A 16,111-nucleotide genomic window follows, 5' to 3' on the forward strand; every position below is an offset into this window, starting at 1 on the left:
CAAAGTAAAAAAAGAAAATAAAGGAAAGTACTCGTATAAACAGTAATAAAGAAAAGCTGAGACAAGATTACAAAGAAAATATATAGAGTAAGAAATTCAAGATAGGAAGATAACGAAGAATGAAAAGGAAGGATGCGGAAGCCCGACAGAAAAAAAGAGGAAGAATAAAAGAGGAAAGAGTAGTAGGCGGAAAAAGAAGAGAAGTTGGAAAGAAAAAAAAAAGAAAGAAAAGTATAATAAATAGCTCATGCAAAGATTGAGCATAAGGGAAAAATTTGGAGGAAGAAAAGGAGAACGAAAAAAAGGAGGAGGAGGAAGAAGAAGAGGAAAAGAACAAGGAGAAGGAGTAAGGAAAGAAAAGAGAGACAAAGAGTAGTTGAAGAAAAGATTAACAACATAAAGAAAATATAAAAAAAAACAGAAATAATCAGGAACATAAGAAGGTTTACGAAGAATGAAAATGAGGAAGAAAAGGACGAGGAGAAGGAGGAAGAGGAAAAGGAAGAGGAGAAATAGTAAAAGGGAGGATTGGGAAGGATATAGAAAGGAAAAAGAAAAGTATTAGAAGTAGCATATGAAAAAATTGAGCATAACGAAAAAAAAAATATGAAGGATGAAAAGGAGAGTGAAAAGAAAGAAGGAAAGGACGAGGAGAAGAAGGATGAAGAGGAAAAGGAAGAGGAAGAGGAGGAATAGTAAAAGGAAGGAATGGGAAGGAAATAAAAAAGAAAAAGAAAAGTATTAAAAGTAGCACATGAAGAAAAAAAATTGAGCATAACAAAAAAAATGAAGGATGAAAAGGAGAATGAAACGGAAGAATAAAAGGACGAGGAGAAGAAGGAGGAGGAGGAGGAGGAGGAGGAAGAGGAGGAATGAAGGAAGAAAGAGGAGAAGGAGGAGGAGGAGGAGGAGGAGGAAGAGGAAGAGAAAGGAAGGAAAGAGAAAAGAAAAAAGAAAAGAAAGTAAAGAAAATGAAAGAATGAAAATTGAATGAAAATTGAAGAATGAAAAGGGAGAAAAAAAGGACGAGGAGAAGGAGGAGGAGGAGGAGGAGGAGGAGGAGGAGGAGGCGTTGTGAGGCATAGCTTGAGGGGGAGGTGGTGGAGGGAGGGGAAGGAGAGGAGAGTCACCTGGTTGGTCTCATCAGGTATGCGGGGAGCACCTGACGCTTACCTGGGCCACCTCCAGAACCACCCTCGCCTCACTCACCTTGCTGCCCTGACACACACCCTGGCGCGCCCCACACTGGTACACGGGTTATATTGCTTGCTGGTGATGTGTTGCTACTTATCATTCCTTTTTTGGTGCCTAGTGATTGTTATATTTTTTTTCTTTTTTCCCTTTTCTTCTTTTCTCTTTTGTTTTGTTTTCTTTGTTTCTAGTAGTTTTTTTTTCTCTTTTCTTATCATTCCTATTTTGGTGTCTAGTGATTGTTTTATTTTCTTTTTTTCACTTTTTCTTCTTTTGTCTTTTTTTGTTTTGTTTTTGTTTCTAGTACTTGTTTTGTTTTTGTATCTCTTTTCTTGATTCTTCTTTTCTCTTTTCTTTTTTTCCTTTTCTTATTCCTTCCATTCCTCCTTTTCTTCCTTTTTTTACTTTTCCTCTTATTTTTTTCTTATTTTCTCTTTTCTTCTTTTATCTTTCTTACCCCTCCCATTCCTCCTTTTCTTCCTTCTTTTACTTTTCCTCCTCCTTGTATTTTATCCCTTTCCTCTTTCCTTCTTTTCTTCTTTTCTTCTTTTCCGTTTCTTACTCCTCCCATTTCTCCTCTTAATTCTTCCTCTGTTTTACTCTTTCTCCTTATACTTCCATGATGACAAAAATTATTCAAGGGTTCAAAAAGGTTGGGAAAGGTTGAAAAAAGGCTGAGGAAATTTGAAAAAGTCCTGCAATGATAGACCCAATGAGCATTCAAATCTGCATTCTCTGGCAAGGCGAAGGATGCGAGGAGACTTGATCAAAGGTTACAAATGGATGAAGGGCTTAAGGGTGATGTTAATAGGGTTTTGGTGGTAAGAGAGCGGGGTAGAACACGCAGCAATGGGGTTAAGCCGGATAAGTGTAACAGGCTTAGATGTCATGTTGTGAGGGCAATACGAGAGATACATTCAAGATAGCGAAGTTAGGTGGGATTAGGTTCACAGGAGCTGCCTTGTATAGACCTACCGGCCTTTTGCGGACTCCTACGTTCTTATGTCCTTATATTCTTCTGACAAAAATGATTCACGGGTTAAAAAAAAACTTGCCATATAGGAGTTGAGAAACGTTTAAATTCGCAAACTCTAAAAAGGCAAAGGGTGCGAGGTGACTTGGTCGAGGTTTATAAATGGATGAAGGGTTTTAGTAGGAGTGATGTTGATAAGATCATGGTGGTTAGTGAGCCGGGTAAGACACGTTGTACTTGTTTGTAAGGAAGGAAGGAAAGAAAGGAAAGAACGAAGGTAGGAGGAAAGAAGTGATAGTTTATAGAAGGAAGAAAGGAGAAATTAGAAAAGGAGGAAGGAAGGAAAGAAGAAAGGAAGGAAAGAAAGAAAGGTGAAAGAAGAGGAAGAAGGTAGGAGGAAAGAAGTGATAGATTAAAGAAGGAAGAAAGGAGAAATTAGAAAAGGAGGAAGGAAGGAATGAAGGAAGGAAGGAAGGAAGGGAAGGGGAAAGGAGAGGAAGAAGGTAGGAGGAAAGAAGTGATAGATTAAAGAAGGAAGAAAAGAGAAATTAGAAAAGGAGGAAGGAAGGAATGAAGGAAGGAAGGAAAGAAAGAAAGGTGAAAGAAGAGGAAGAAGGTAAGAGGAAAGAAGTGATAGATAAAAGAAGGAAGAAGAGAAATTAGAAAAAGGAGGAAGGAAGGAAGGAAGGAAGGAAGGGAAGGGGAAAGGAGAGGAAGAAGGTAGGAGGAAAGAAGTGATAGATTAAAGAAGGAAGAAAAGAGAAATTAGAAAAGGAGGAAGGAAGGAAGGAAGAAAGGAAGGAAGAAAGGAAGGAAGGAAGGAAGAAAGAAAGAAAGAAAGAAAGAAAGAAAGAAAGGAAGGAAGAAAGAAAGAAAGAAAGAAAGAAAGAAAGAAAGAAAGAAAGAAAGGATGGAAGGCAAGGTGAAAGGAGATGAAGGAAGTTAAAGAAAGAAGAAGAGGAAGAAAAGGAACATTCAGATTCACAAACAAATATGCCACCTTATATATTCTATTTTTATCCCTTTTTTAAGTCATGCGACCATCAGTGTGTTCATACTTCTTTCTGTCCTCAAAACTCAAACCTTTCCTACTATTTATTAAGTTATCATACTCTTATTTTTTTGTCCTCAATCTTGTTTGCTTCCTTAAATGAATTCCTGTTTATAGCCCGGTTACTGCCTACCTATATATCGACGCACATACACACACACACACACACACACACACACACACAGAGGAAAAGATAAAAAAGAGAAATGTCGGGAAGCAAAAAATATCATAGGGAGCAAAGGCTGAGACTATTACTACTACCACCACCGCCACCACCACTACTACTACTACTACTACTATTACTACTACTACTACTACTGTTGATAAGCTCGTATAAAAGTGACGGGTCTCCATTTTTTTCGTTTCTTATCTTCACCTTTTGACCTATGGAGAGAGAGACAAGACAAGTGACAAAAAAGGAAGGAAAGATTGATGAAATGCCCGCACAGACACACACACACACACACACACACACACACACACACACACACACACGAGGTTATCATCTGCCCCTTTGTGTGTGTGTGTGTGTGTGTGTGTGTGTGTGTGTGTGTGTGTGTTTATATTAGGTTAGATATTACCAGAAAAATGTATACAAGAGAGAGAGAGAGCCATTAGCTGATCTTACCTCACAGATCTAATCAATTTTCTCTTTTTTCTCTCACTTTTTTTTCTCTCCAAAGGGTCATAAGAGAAGGAGGGAGGGAGGGAGGGAATGGGAGAGAGAGGGAGGGAAGGAGATAATGTGTGGGTCAAAACCTTTACCCCTTTCTCTCTCTCTCTCTCTCTCTCTCTCTCTCTCTCTCTCTCTCTCTCTCTCTCTCTCTCTCTCTCTCTCTCTCTCTCTCTCTCTCTCTCTCTCTCTCTCTCTCTCTCTCTCTCTCTCTCTCTCTCTCTCTCTCTCTCTCTCTCTGTGTGTGTGTGTGTGTGTGTGTGTGTGTGTGTGTGTGTGTGTGTGTGTCGGGATGTGATTTCTCTCTCTCTCTCTCTCTCTCTCTCTCTCTCTCTCTCTCTCTCTCTCTCTCTCTCTCTCTCTCTCTCTCTCTCTCTCTCTCTCTCTCTCTCTCTCTCTCTCTCTCTCTCTCTCTCTCTCTCTCTCTCTCTCTCTCTCTCTCGTAGGTCAGACAGAGGTCGAAGTGTCCACGACCAACACTCCTCCTCCTCCTCCTCCTACTTATAATCCAGACGTGATCTACTTGGGATTTCTGAGGTAACAGAGAAAGAAGGAGGAGGAGGAGGAGGAGGAGGAGGAGGAGGAGGAGGAGGAGGAGGTCTATTTGAAAGGAGGTATTAAGGCAGGATCTAAGAAAATTCCTTCAATCTCTCTCTCTCTCTCTCTCTCTCTCTCTCTCTCTCTCTCTCTCTCTCTCTCTCTCTCTCTCTCTCTCTCTCTCTCTCTCTCTCTCTCTCTCTCTCTCTCTCTCTCTCTCTCTCTCTCTCTCTCTCTCTAAATTCGTTACGTTTCTTTTCTTCCAACGAATGATAAATGAGAGAGAGAGAGAATAAGGTCAGGGCAAAGACAGACCGGTTTGACCTGCCCACCTAAGCATCCACTGCAGGAGGAGAAGGAGGAGGAGGAGGAGGAGGAGGAGGTAGGTAACAGTAATAGTTGAAGGAAAATTATAGCATTGATGAAGATAATAATAGTAATAAAAAGAAACAGGAAAAGAAGAAGAAGAAGAAGAAGAAGAAGAAGAAGAAGAAGAAGAAGAAGAAGAAGAAGAAGAAGAAGAAGAAGAAGAAGAAGAAGAAGAAGAAGAAGAAGAAGAAGAAGAAGAAAAGAGGAAAAAAGAAGAAAAGAAACAAGAAGAAAAGAAATTATAACAGAAAAACAAATGCAGAAAAAAATATAACCTATACCTCTTACCCTCTTCTCCTCCTCCTCCTCCTCCTCCTCCTGTCACTCACCTGTCTCCCTTCCCACCTTTACCTGAGAGATTATGAAGCAGGTAGGCTGACCTCTCTCTCTCTCTCTCTCTCTCTCTCTCTCTCTCTCTCTCTCTCTCTCTCTCTCTCTCTCTCTCTCTCTCTCTCGAAACATGATTGAGAGAGAGAAAGAAAGAAAGAAAGAAAGACAAACAAACATACACACGCACACACTCCATAAAAAACACACATACTTCACTTCACCCATCTAATCACACACACACACACACACACACACACACACACACACACACACACACACACACACACACACACACACACACACCTTTCACTCTCGCCCCGTGCATGCCTACCTGCTTACCTGCCTGACCTACTGCATGCCACGGTCATTCCGCCGCTCCCTCACACCAGCAGGAGGAGGAGGAGGAGAAGGAGGAGGAGGGTGTTTGGTTCATGATATCCAAACATGTACTTCATCTCCAATCAGCCCTCCTCCTCCTTCTCCTCCTCCTCCTCCTCCTCCTCCTCCTCCGGCCCAACCTCTTTCCGTTGTAATAGAGAGACGCTTACAAGGTGTGATTCAGGTCTTCAAGTTGCCCAAAGAAGTTCAGTATCGTCGATCATTTTAAGTTCTCAGCTACAAACCAACTCAACCTCTAGAAATGACGGGCTATTTATTCAAGCGAGGTGATGTAGCGATAGACATTGGCGAGAGTCTCATCTTAAACCGAATCATCCAACAATAGAACAACAACCTTCCTTCAAAGTGAGTATATATGGAAACAACAAGCTGCTTTAAATATCGCGTCGAATTGCTGCATCAGGAGTGACCTCAACGAAGTGTTTTGATCCCCTCTATAGGCATGATGTGACTGTAACGTAGAAGAAATTACTGAAGCGAGTCACTTCATGTAAACCAATTGAATTTTTGTTGCCTGCGTTTCCCTGTTTTCGTGTTTTTTTCTCTTTTTCGTCCTCCTCCTTCTCCTTCTCCTCCTGTTCCTGGTTTTTATCGTGTATCATTAACCGGGAAATTGAGACGAAGTAAGAAATCAGAAAAAATAATAGAAATGGATACTGAGAAGAAAATTAAGAAGCAGAAATTAAGAAACACTGATGTTACTGATATTATTATTATTGTTATTATTATTATTATTATTATTATTATTATTATTATTATTACTATTTATTATTATTGTTATTATTGTTATTATTATTATCATTATTATTACTTTCTTTATTTCTGCTGTTGTTGTTGTTGTTGTTGCCTTAATAATTATCCATAACATCATCTGAGAGACCACCACCACCATCACCACCTCCTCCTCTACCACCACCACCACCATCACCACCTCCTCCTCTACCACCACCACCACCACCACCATCGCCACCACCACCACCTGCAGCCATAATGTTTGTAGCGTTGCATAAAACCTGCCCAGCCAACGCCCAGGTGAAATGAGAGAGAGAGAGAGAGAGAGAATAATTAGTCTAGTCTAGTCTAGTCATCCATCTTTTTCCGCCTTAAGAACTATTATTATTATTATTATTATTATTATTATTATTATTATTATTATTATTATTATTATTATTATTATTATTATTATTATTATTATTATTTTATTTTTTTGTGATGAGGCAACGTTTTCTTCTATTTTTTTATGCATATCATGAATGTAAATAAATAAACACACACACGCGCACACACACACACACACACACACACACACACACACACACACACACACACACTCTGACCCTTTATACGGCTCTCCCATAAGCATTCACCTTCTAAATGACCTTCTCTCTCTCTCTCTCTCTCTCTCTCTCTCTCTCTCTCTCTCTCTCTCTCTCTCTCTCTCTCTCTCTCTCTCTCTCTCTCTCTCTCTCTCTCTCTCTCTCTCTCTCTCTCTCTCTCTCTCTCTCTCCTTTCTTTATAAAATTCCATTAGTCAAATCCTCTTTTTTTTGGTGTTTTTTCCGTAAATTAAAAAAACACTGATTATTATTTCGTGTGTGTGTGTGTGTGTGTGTATGTGTGTGTGTGTGTGGTTGTATCATTTTTCACTGTCGGTCTAATCTCAAACCACGGCCTTTGGAGGAGGAGGAGGAGGAGGAGGAGGAGATAAAAACTGACCACACGATTTCCTTATCTTCATTTATCATGTTTTAACTTGTCAATTGTTGTTGTTGTTGTTGTTGTTGTTGTTGTTGTTGTTGTTGTTGTTGTTGTTGTTGTTGTGTGTATGTGTGTTGTTGTGTGTGTATCTTCCTCCTTGTGAAATAAAGGAGGGAGGAAGAGGAAGAAGGAGGAGGTGAAAGGAAGGACATTGTGGAGTGTGTGTGTGTGTGTGTGTGTGTGTGTGTGTGTGTGTGTGTGTGTGTGTGTGTGTGTGTGTGTGTGTGTGTGTGTGTGTGTGTGTGTGTGTGTGTACGTTTGTGGTCTTCCTTGGTAGAGAGTGTGGGAAATCCTATCCTCCTCCTCCTCCTCCTCCTCCTCCTCCTCCTCATCTTCCTCCTCTTCCTCCTCTTCCATCACCATTTTACTTCTCTTCAATTATTATCATTTTCCTCCAGTTCTTCATTTTCTCCAGCTCCTCCTCCTCCTCCTCCTCCTCTTCCTCTTATCGGTAAATCTTAAAATATCACAACTAGAAAAAAATAAGAAGAAGAAGGAGGAAGAGGAGGAAGAGAAAGGAGAAAAAAGTGAAGGAAGAAGAAGAAAAAAAGAAGGAGGAGGAGGAGGATTATCAGTAGAAGGAGATGGAAGAGGAGAAAAAAACCAAGACGTAGAGAAGAAGTAAAAGAAGGAAAGAAGAGGAGGAGGAGGAGGAGGAGGAGGAGGAGAAGGAGGAGGAAGAAAAGTATAAGAACCAGAACAGATTACCACAAGCCTATTACACTTCAACATGGTAACCTACTTAAGGGGATCGAATTATATCATGGCATCTATAGTTTGAGCTTCAGATAAAGTTAAAAAAAGTATATAAAAAAATTCTCTCAATCCTTTACTTGTCTTTTCAATCTTTTCCCTTTATTTCCCTCTTGTTCCTTTTATTTCGTTTATATCTATTAACCCCTTATTTCTTTTTTTCATTCAGTATCTCTCCTTTTATATCATGGCATCTATAGTTTGAGCTTCAGATAAAGTAAAAAAGTATAAAAAAACAACTTCTCTCGATCCCTTTCTTGTCTTTTCAATCTTTTCCTTTTATTTCCCTCTTGTTCCTTTCATTCCGTTTATATCTATTAACCCTTAACTTTTTTTTTCATTCATTATCTCTCCTTTATTTTCCATTCTTTCTCCTACGATTTTTTTCAATCGCGCATTTTATTTTTTTTTACTTTGATTTCGTTTTGCGTTCCTTTTCTTTCTTTCCTTCCCTTTTCCTTCTCTTCATTTGTCTTACCTTACATACATTCTATTCCCTTTTGTTACCCTTTCGTCTCTTTCCTTTCCATTCCCATTATTTTCCTTTTCATTCTATTCGCTTCCTTTCTATATCTCGCTTCCCTTCAATTCCCTTTTCATCTTCTACCTTCTAATTTCTTCCCTTAACCTTTTTTCTTTTATCTTTCTATTCCTTCCCTTCCCTTCCATTCCTGGCCCTTCATATCCCTTCCTTTCCCTTTCCATCCCCTTCAATTCCCTTCTATATCTCGCTTCCCTTCAACTCCTTCATCTTCTATCTTTTAATTCATCCCTTATTTTCTTTTATCTTATCTTCCAATTCCTTCCCTTCCCTTCTATTCCTATCCCTATTTTATCTTCTACCTTTTTAATTCTTTCCCTTAACTTTCTTTTTTTATCTTCCTATTCCTTCCCTTCCCTTCCATTCATATCCCTGTTTCATCTTCTACCTTTTAAATCCTTCCTTTAACTTTCTTTCTCTTATCTTCCTTGTCCTTCCCTTCCCTTTCATACCTATCCCTTCATATCCCTTACTTTCCATTTCCTTTTCCCACTCATCCTTAGACTATACTTGCAAACATATTCTCACTAACCTAACCTATGTATTCCTATGTATTCCTATGTATTCATTACACTGTACCTTTATACAGCTACAATATACAAAGGTTGAGATGTTGAGCGTAATTAAACTCCAAAGACGTAATTAAGAAAACAATTGGTCCTTATTGGTTTAGTTTGTCCAGGTGCAAAGTAATTAAGAAACACCTGTCGACCAGATTAGGTTACCTGGTTCCTGAGATTAATTAGTTGTTACTGGAAGGGTTATAATTAAATTTCTCTGTCTCTCTATCTCTATCTCTTTCTATTTATCTATCTATTTATCTCTCTTCTTTCATTTCTTTTCTCTACATTATCTCCTCCTCCTCCTCCTATTGCCCTCTTCGACAGTTATAAATGAGAAGGTTTGACTATGCTAACCTCTCTCTCTCTCTCTCTCTCTCTCTCTCTCTCTCTCTCTCTCTCTCTCTCTCTCTCTCTCTCTCTCTCTCTCTCTCTCTCTCTCTCTCTCTCTCTCTCTCTCTCTCTCTCTCTCTCTCTCTCTCTCTCTCTCTCTCTCTCTCTCTCACACACCCACACACACACACACACACACGCTTATTGCATCACCGTTATTCCAATCACAGTCAGAGGAGGAGGAGGAGGAGGAGGAGGAGGAGGAGGAAGGTTAGATGAGTGTCATGACTGTCAGCACATGCCCCCCTCCTCCTCCTCCTCCTCCTCCTCCTCCTCCTCCTCCATAAAGGTATTTAAACCGCAAGTTCCCTCCAATAATTAGTTTCAATTCTCTCTCTCTCTCTCTCTCTCTCTCTCTCTCTCTCTCTCTCTCTCTCTCTCTCTCTCTCTCTCTCTCTCTCTCTCTCTCTCTCTCTCTCTCTCTCTCTCTCTCTCTCTCTCTCTCTCTCTCTCTCTCTCTCTCTCTCTCTCTCTCTCTCTCTCTCTCTCTCTCTCTGTATGTTTGTATCGATTCGTCTTTCCAAATATTTCATACACACACACACACACACACACACACACACACACACACACACACTAACCTCATTAATCAGAGAAAGGAGAACGATACACTCTTGGAACGCATGACTGGTGTGTGTGTGTGTGTGTAAACATTAGAGGAAACATTAGGCCTAAACATAGAGAGAGAGAGAGAGAGAGAGAGAGAGAGAGAGAGAGATGGGCACCTGTGGGCTTCCCCTTTTTAATTATTCATTCTTTACACATTGCCCAACACACTCTCACTCTCACCTACACACACACACGCACACACACACACACACACACACACGCATATTAAAGGCGATACATTCTGTTTTCCCCTCATACGGCAAGAGTGTTTTGATGCAACTGTGTCACCCCCCTCACACACACACACACACACACACACACACACACACACACACACACACACACACACACGTCACATACTAAGCAACACTGACTCCCTTTCCTCGTTTCTTTTTGTGTGTGTGTGTGTGTGTATGTTTGTGTGTATATAACCAAATGTTTCCTTTAAAAAATAATATGGTAACTGAAGAAAAATGTTAAAACGAATATCTTAAAAAAAATACTAAATAAATCTGTTCATAATTACTTAACGAGGGATTTTGTTTGCATTAATCTTGATAATTGCAATTTTACAAGATCAGGTTTTTGAGTTTGTTTGTTTACATCGGATCAGCTGACCGTCTGTTTTGTTTACATTATCATAGGATCAGCTGTTTTTATTTGTTTACGTTTGATCAGCTGTTCTCGTGTCTTCTTCACATTATTATACGAGTAGCTGTTGTTCGTTTTGTTGTGTTGAAACTTTTAATCAGCCTTTTTTTGTTGTTGTTTATATAGGCCTAGGTATTGTTTTGTTTCTGTTATCAATATTATCATTCATCATTGTTTCCTTCTTCTGTTTTTTTTTCTTTTTCCTTTTCTTCTCTTACTTCTCTTTTTTCTACTTTTTCTTTTTCTTCTTCTTTTGCCTCTTCTTTTTCTTCTGCTTCTTCTTTTACAACACCTATTTCTGCTTTTTTTCTTTTTCTTCACATAATTCTTCTTCTTCTTCTTCTTCTTTCTCTTCTTTTTTTCTATTTCTTCTTGTTCTTGTTCTTGCTTTCGTTCTTGTTCTTCTTCTTCATTTTCTTTTCATCTCCTTTTCTTCTTTTTCCTCTTCCTTTTCTTCATCTTCATCATCATCATCTTTTTCTTCTTCTTCTCCCTCTTATTCTCATTCTTACTCATTATTATTACTATCTTACGAGCGATTCTCTTTTGTTTCACTAACGCCACGTCATCTATTCTCTCTCTTCTTCTATTCCTTATTCGCGCCATAATCAACCATCATTATCACATTATCTGCACCCTTATCACTATTACTGTTCTTCTGCCATTATCTCCATCTCCCTCTTTTATCATAGTTGTTTTTGTTGTCATTGTTCTTGCAGTTGTTTACGTCGCCTCTACCATTGCCTCCTCCCTCTCTTCTTCTTCCTCTTCTTCTTCTTCTTCTTCTTCCTCCTCCTTCTCCTCCTCCTCCTCTTGAAGATAATGGGTTCCCGCATATCTTTATAATGGCGTCCCTCTACACTTCTTTTTTTCCTCCCCTCTCTCTCTCTCTCCTTCCCTCTCCCTCCCTCTCCCTCCCTCTCTCTCTTTACACAGAAGCTGGAGGGAAAAAATGGCAAGATACTTTTTAGAACGGTTACCTCCTCCTCCTCCTCCTCCTCCTCCTCCTCCTCCTCCTCCTCCTCCTCCTCCTCCTCCTTCTCTTCCTCTTCTTTTCGTTCGCCTCAAGGGTAGGTGTGGTAAGACGGTTTGTCAGTCTCTCATTCTTCATATATTTATTCTCTCTCTCTCTCTCTCTCTCTCTCTCTCTCTCTCTCTCTCTCTCTCTCTCTCTCTCTCTCTCTCTCTCTCTCTCTCTCTCTCTCTCTCTCTCTCTCTCTCTCTCTCTCTCTCTTCCGTTTTCGTTTTTTTTCATTTTTCTTTCTTTTCGTCTGTCTTATTTTCTTGTTTTCCTTTTTAGAATCTGAGTAATCTCATTTTTTTGGCATTTCTCATCTTTATTTATTTATTTATCTATTTATTAGTTTAGGTTTTCTTTTCTCTTTCTTTCTTTCTTTCTTCTCCTTTTCTATTCTTCCTTCCCTTCTTTCCTCAATTCTTTTCTTTTATTCTTCCGCAACGAATCTTAATAAATCAGAATAATGGTAATTTTATGCTCTCTCTCTCTCTCTCTCTCTCTCTCTCTCTCTCTCTCTCTCTCTCTCTCTCTCTCTCTCTCTCTCTCTCTCTCTCTCCTCTCTCTCCTTCTCTTTCCTCCCTTCCCTTCTTTGTTAAATTCTCCCATTTTGCGTCCTTCAGAATACCTTACCTACATTCTCCCTCTTCCTCTCTTCCCTTTCTCTCTCTCTCTCTCTTTCCATTCCCTCTTCCCCTCTCTCTTTCCTTCCTTTCCTCCCCTTCCCTTCTTTTATCTCCCATTCGTCCTTCAATACACCTTCATTCTCCCTCTTCCTCTCTTTCCTTCTCTCCCTTTTCTTCCCTTTGATTCACTCACTCTTCATTCCCTCTTCCCCTCTCTCTTTCCTTCCTTTCCTCCCCTTCCTTTCTTTTATCTCCCATTCGTCCTTCAATACACCTTCATTCTCCCTCTTCCTCTCTTTCCTTCTCTCCCTTTTCTTCCTTTTGATTTACTCACTCTTCATTCCCTCTTCCCCTCTCTCTTTCCTTCCTTTCCTCCCCTTCCTTTCTTTTATCTCCCATTCGTCCTTCAATACACCTTCATTCTCCCTCTTCCTCTCTTTCCTTCTCTCTCTTTTCTCTTCCTTTCCTTTCTCTTCCCTTTGATTCACTCACTCTTCATTCCTTCTTCCCCTCTCTCTTTCCTTCCTTTCCTCCCCTTCCCTTCTTTTATCTTCTATTCGTTCTTCAATGCACTCTCGTTCTCTCCCTTTCATTTCCTCCTTCTCTCTTTCCTTCCCTTCTTCCTTTTCACTTTCATTCTCTCTCTCTCTCTCTCTCTCTCTCTCTCTCTCTCTCTCTCTCTCTCTCTCTCTCTCTCTCTCTCTCTCTCTCTCTCTCTCTCTCTCTCTCTCTCTCTCTCTCTCTCTCTCTCTCTCTCTCTCTCTCTCTCTCTCTCTCTCTCTCTCTCTCTCTCTCTCTCTCTCTCTCTCTCTCCCTCTCTCATTCCTTCCTTTCCCCTCTTCCTCTCTACTCCCATTTTTCATCCTCCTTCCTTCCCTTCCCGTTTCATCCTTCTCTCCTTTCGTATCTCTCCTCCTACTTCTCTGCGCTCTTTCTCTCCTCTTTTCTCCTCTTCTTTTCCCTTCCCCTCCACTCCCTCACCCATTCTCATTTCCTCCCCTCTCTTCCCATTTCTCCTTCTCCTTCCCTCCTTCCTTTTCCTTCCTTCCTCTCTAGTTTCCTTCTCTTCATCTTCACCTTCACCTCTCCTTCACTACTTTGCTCCCTTCTTCATTTCCCTTCCTCCTCCTCCTCCTCCTCCTCTTCTTGTTTCCTCTCTTATTATCTTTGTTGCTGTTTTCATTATACAATTATTATTATTTCGTTGTTATTATCGAAAGAGAGAGAAAGGTGGGTAATTATATAGACTCCCACGGTGACCTCTTTCTCGAGTTCAGGTGACCCCTTAGGCTAGACCGTGACCTACCACCTGTGACCTCTTGTGTATACCTGGGCTGACCACCGCGGGACAGGTAAACAGGTGGGCTGGTAGATAGACAGGTAGATTAGGAGGTAGGTGGGTAGGTAGTTGGGTTGGTAGGCGGAGTGAGGGGAGGGAGGGGGATAGGGAGGCAGGCAGGGAGGGAGGATGGAAGGAAGGAAGGAAGGAAGAATGGAAAAAAGAAAGAAAGAAAGAAAGAAAGAAAGGTAGATAAATAAGTAGATTGGGAGAGATAGATAGATAGACAGGCAAACTTACTGACTAATTGATTGCATGAAGAATAGATATGTTAGTAAATAGATAGATAGAGAGAGAGAGAGAGAGAGAGAGAGAGAGAGAGAGACTGACTGACTGACTGACTGACTGACTGACTGATTTACTGACTAACTGCAAGAGAAGTTAATATTTAGTGTTAATTATAAAAGAAATTGACAAAGTAAACACAGATTTCTTTTTTCCTTCCCAAATAATAATAAAAATGGTAACAACAACAACAACAACAACAACAACGCCACAAAACCCAACCCCAACCCAACCCAACAATATTACACCACCAAACACACACATCAACCCAATCCCTTAACCTAATCCCCTCTCCCCTTGCCCCAACCCTCTATAAAAGCATCCAACACCCTTCTAACACCTTTATTACACGTCAACCCGCCCCTACAGCCCTTTATTTACCCTTGGACCCACACGTAACCTTGTCATCGGGCCATTTATTAAGTCAGATGGCTAAATGGGTAAGCTGGTGTTCCGCAAGGCTTTATAAGGGAGAGAAGGAGGGGGAGGAGGAGGGGCGGCGTGTGTTCGTCCTCCCCGGCGGCAAGAACGCTACTGGTGAAAGGATTGTGTGGTGGATGGACGAGAAGGTTATTTGGTTGTTTCGGCTCGGCTCGGCTCGGCCCCTTTCGACCTCCACCTTATAGACTGTCTTCTTTTTTCTCCTCCTCCTCCTCCTCCTTGATTCTGATGTTACATATACGGGAGGTGATGGTGAAAAAAGGATGAAAAGAGGAAAGTTGAAGGAAATGAAAGAGATGGAGAATGATGCGAAGGGATGGAGGAAAGATAGTGAAGGGTGAGGGATGGAAAAAGAGTTTGAGAAAAGAAGGAAAAGTTAAAGTAATGAGCAAACAAAATAAAATAAAATAAACACAGGAGGGATGAGGGATGAATATGAGGGGATGGGATGATGAAGAAGGCGAAGGAAGGAAGAAAGAAAAAAATGAATTACTAGGGAAATGGAAGAAGAGGAAGAGAGGGAAGGAAAGGATGAAGGAGATAAAGGAGGGAGCGGAAGAGAAAATTACTGAGAACAATGAAGGAGCGTAGAAGGGAGGAAGGAAGGGAAGGAAGGAGGAAAGGAGAGAGGGAAGGAGGAATGGAGGAAAGGAGGTAGAAATAAGCAGTGTTTTACGATCGCCTGATTCATGTTTGATTTATTGTCGTTGCAAGAAAGGAATGCAAGGAACACACACACACACACACACACACACACACACACACACACACACACACACACACACACATCTCCCTTCCTATTTCCCCTACTCTTTATCTCCCTTATTTTTCCTCTCTTCTTCCCTTTTCGTCCCTCTTCCCTCCTCCCTTCCTATTTCCCCTCCTCTTCTCCCTTCCTTCCTTTCCTCTCGCCATTCCTTATCTCCACTTTCATTCCTTTCCTCTCTTCTCCCTCCTTCACACACACACACACACACACACACACACACACACACACACACGCTCTTTCCCATCATCCTCACCATCTTTATCAAAACTTCACCTATTCTTTTCTTCTTTACCATCACCATCATCATCACCACAACACCACCATCATCATCACTCCTTCTCCCTTCCAATGTTGTTGTTTTTCGTACCTTCATTATCATCACCATCACCACAACATCCTTTCTTTCCCTTCCTCATTCCCTTCATCACCATTTCGTTTTTTCCCATCTTTATTCTCTTTCTCCTCTTCCTCTTTCTTCATCACCGCCAAAGCACTTATCAACATTATCTATCCCACATCTTCGTTCCTTCTTCTTTCTCATTTTTTTCCATCAGAAGTTCAGTTTCTTTCATTTGTTACACTTTCATCGCCGCCACTATCAATATCACCATCATCACCATCATCACCACAATCTCACTCTATTTTATTTTCCCCTTTTTATCTGTTTTTCGTTCTTTTTTCCTTCTTTTTTTTAACTATTCACTTTTCTTCCATTTTTTTTTCTCTCTTTAACACCATCGACACCATATCACCCTTTTCTCTCTTCCATTTTCTTTTTTGCTCTATTTATCCTTTCTTCTCCCTTCTTTATCTACATCTTTTTTTTTCTTTTCCATCTTTTTTTAACTT

The 16,111-nt window shown here is 40.5% G+C and overlaps 1 protein-coding gene across 2 annotated transcripts in view; it reads left to right on the forward strand.

Moving 5' to 3' along the window:
• LOC127002103 (proline-rich protein 2-like) overlaps positions 1-16,111 on the forward strand; it is a 61,727-nt gene that overhangs the window by 28,180 nt on the left and 17,436 nt on the right. The window lies entirely within an intron of this gene.

The sequence above is a fragment of the Eriocheir sinensis genome, chromosome 22 (genome assembly GCF_024679095.1).
Source record: "Eriocheir sinensis breed Jianghai 21 chromosome 22, ASM2467909v1, whole genome shotgun sequence".
NCBI classification, from domain to species: Eukaryota; Metazoa; Arthropoda; class Malacostraca; order Decapoda; family Varunidae; genus Eriocheir; species Eriocheir sinensis.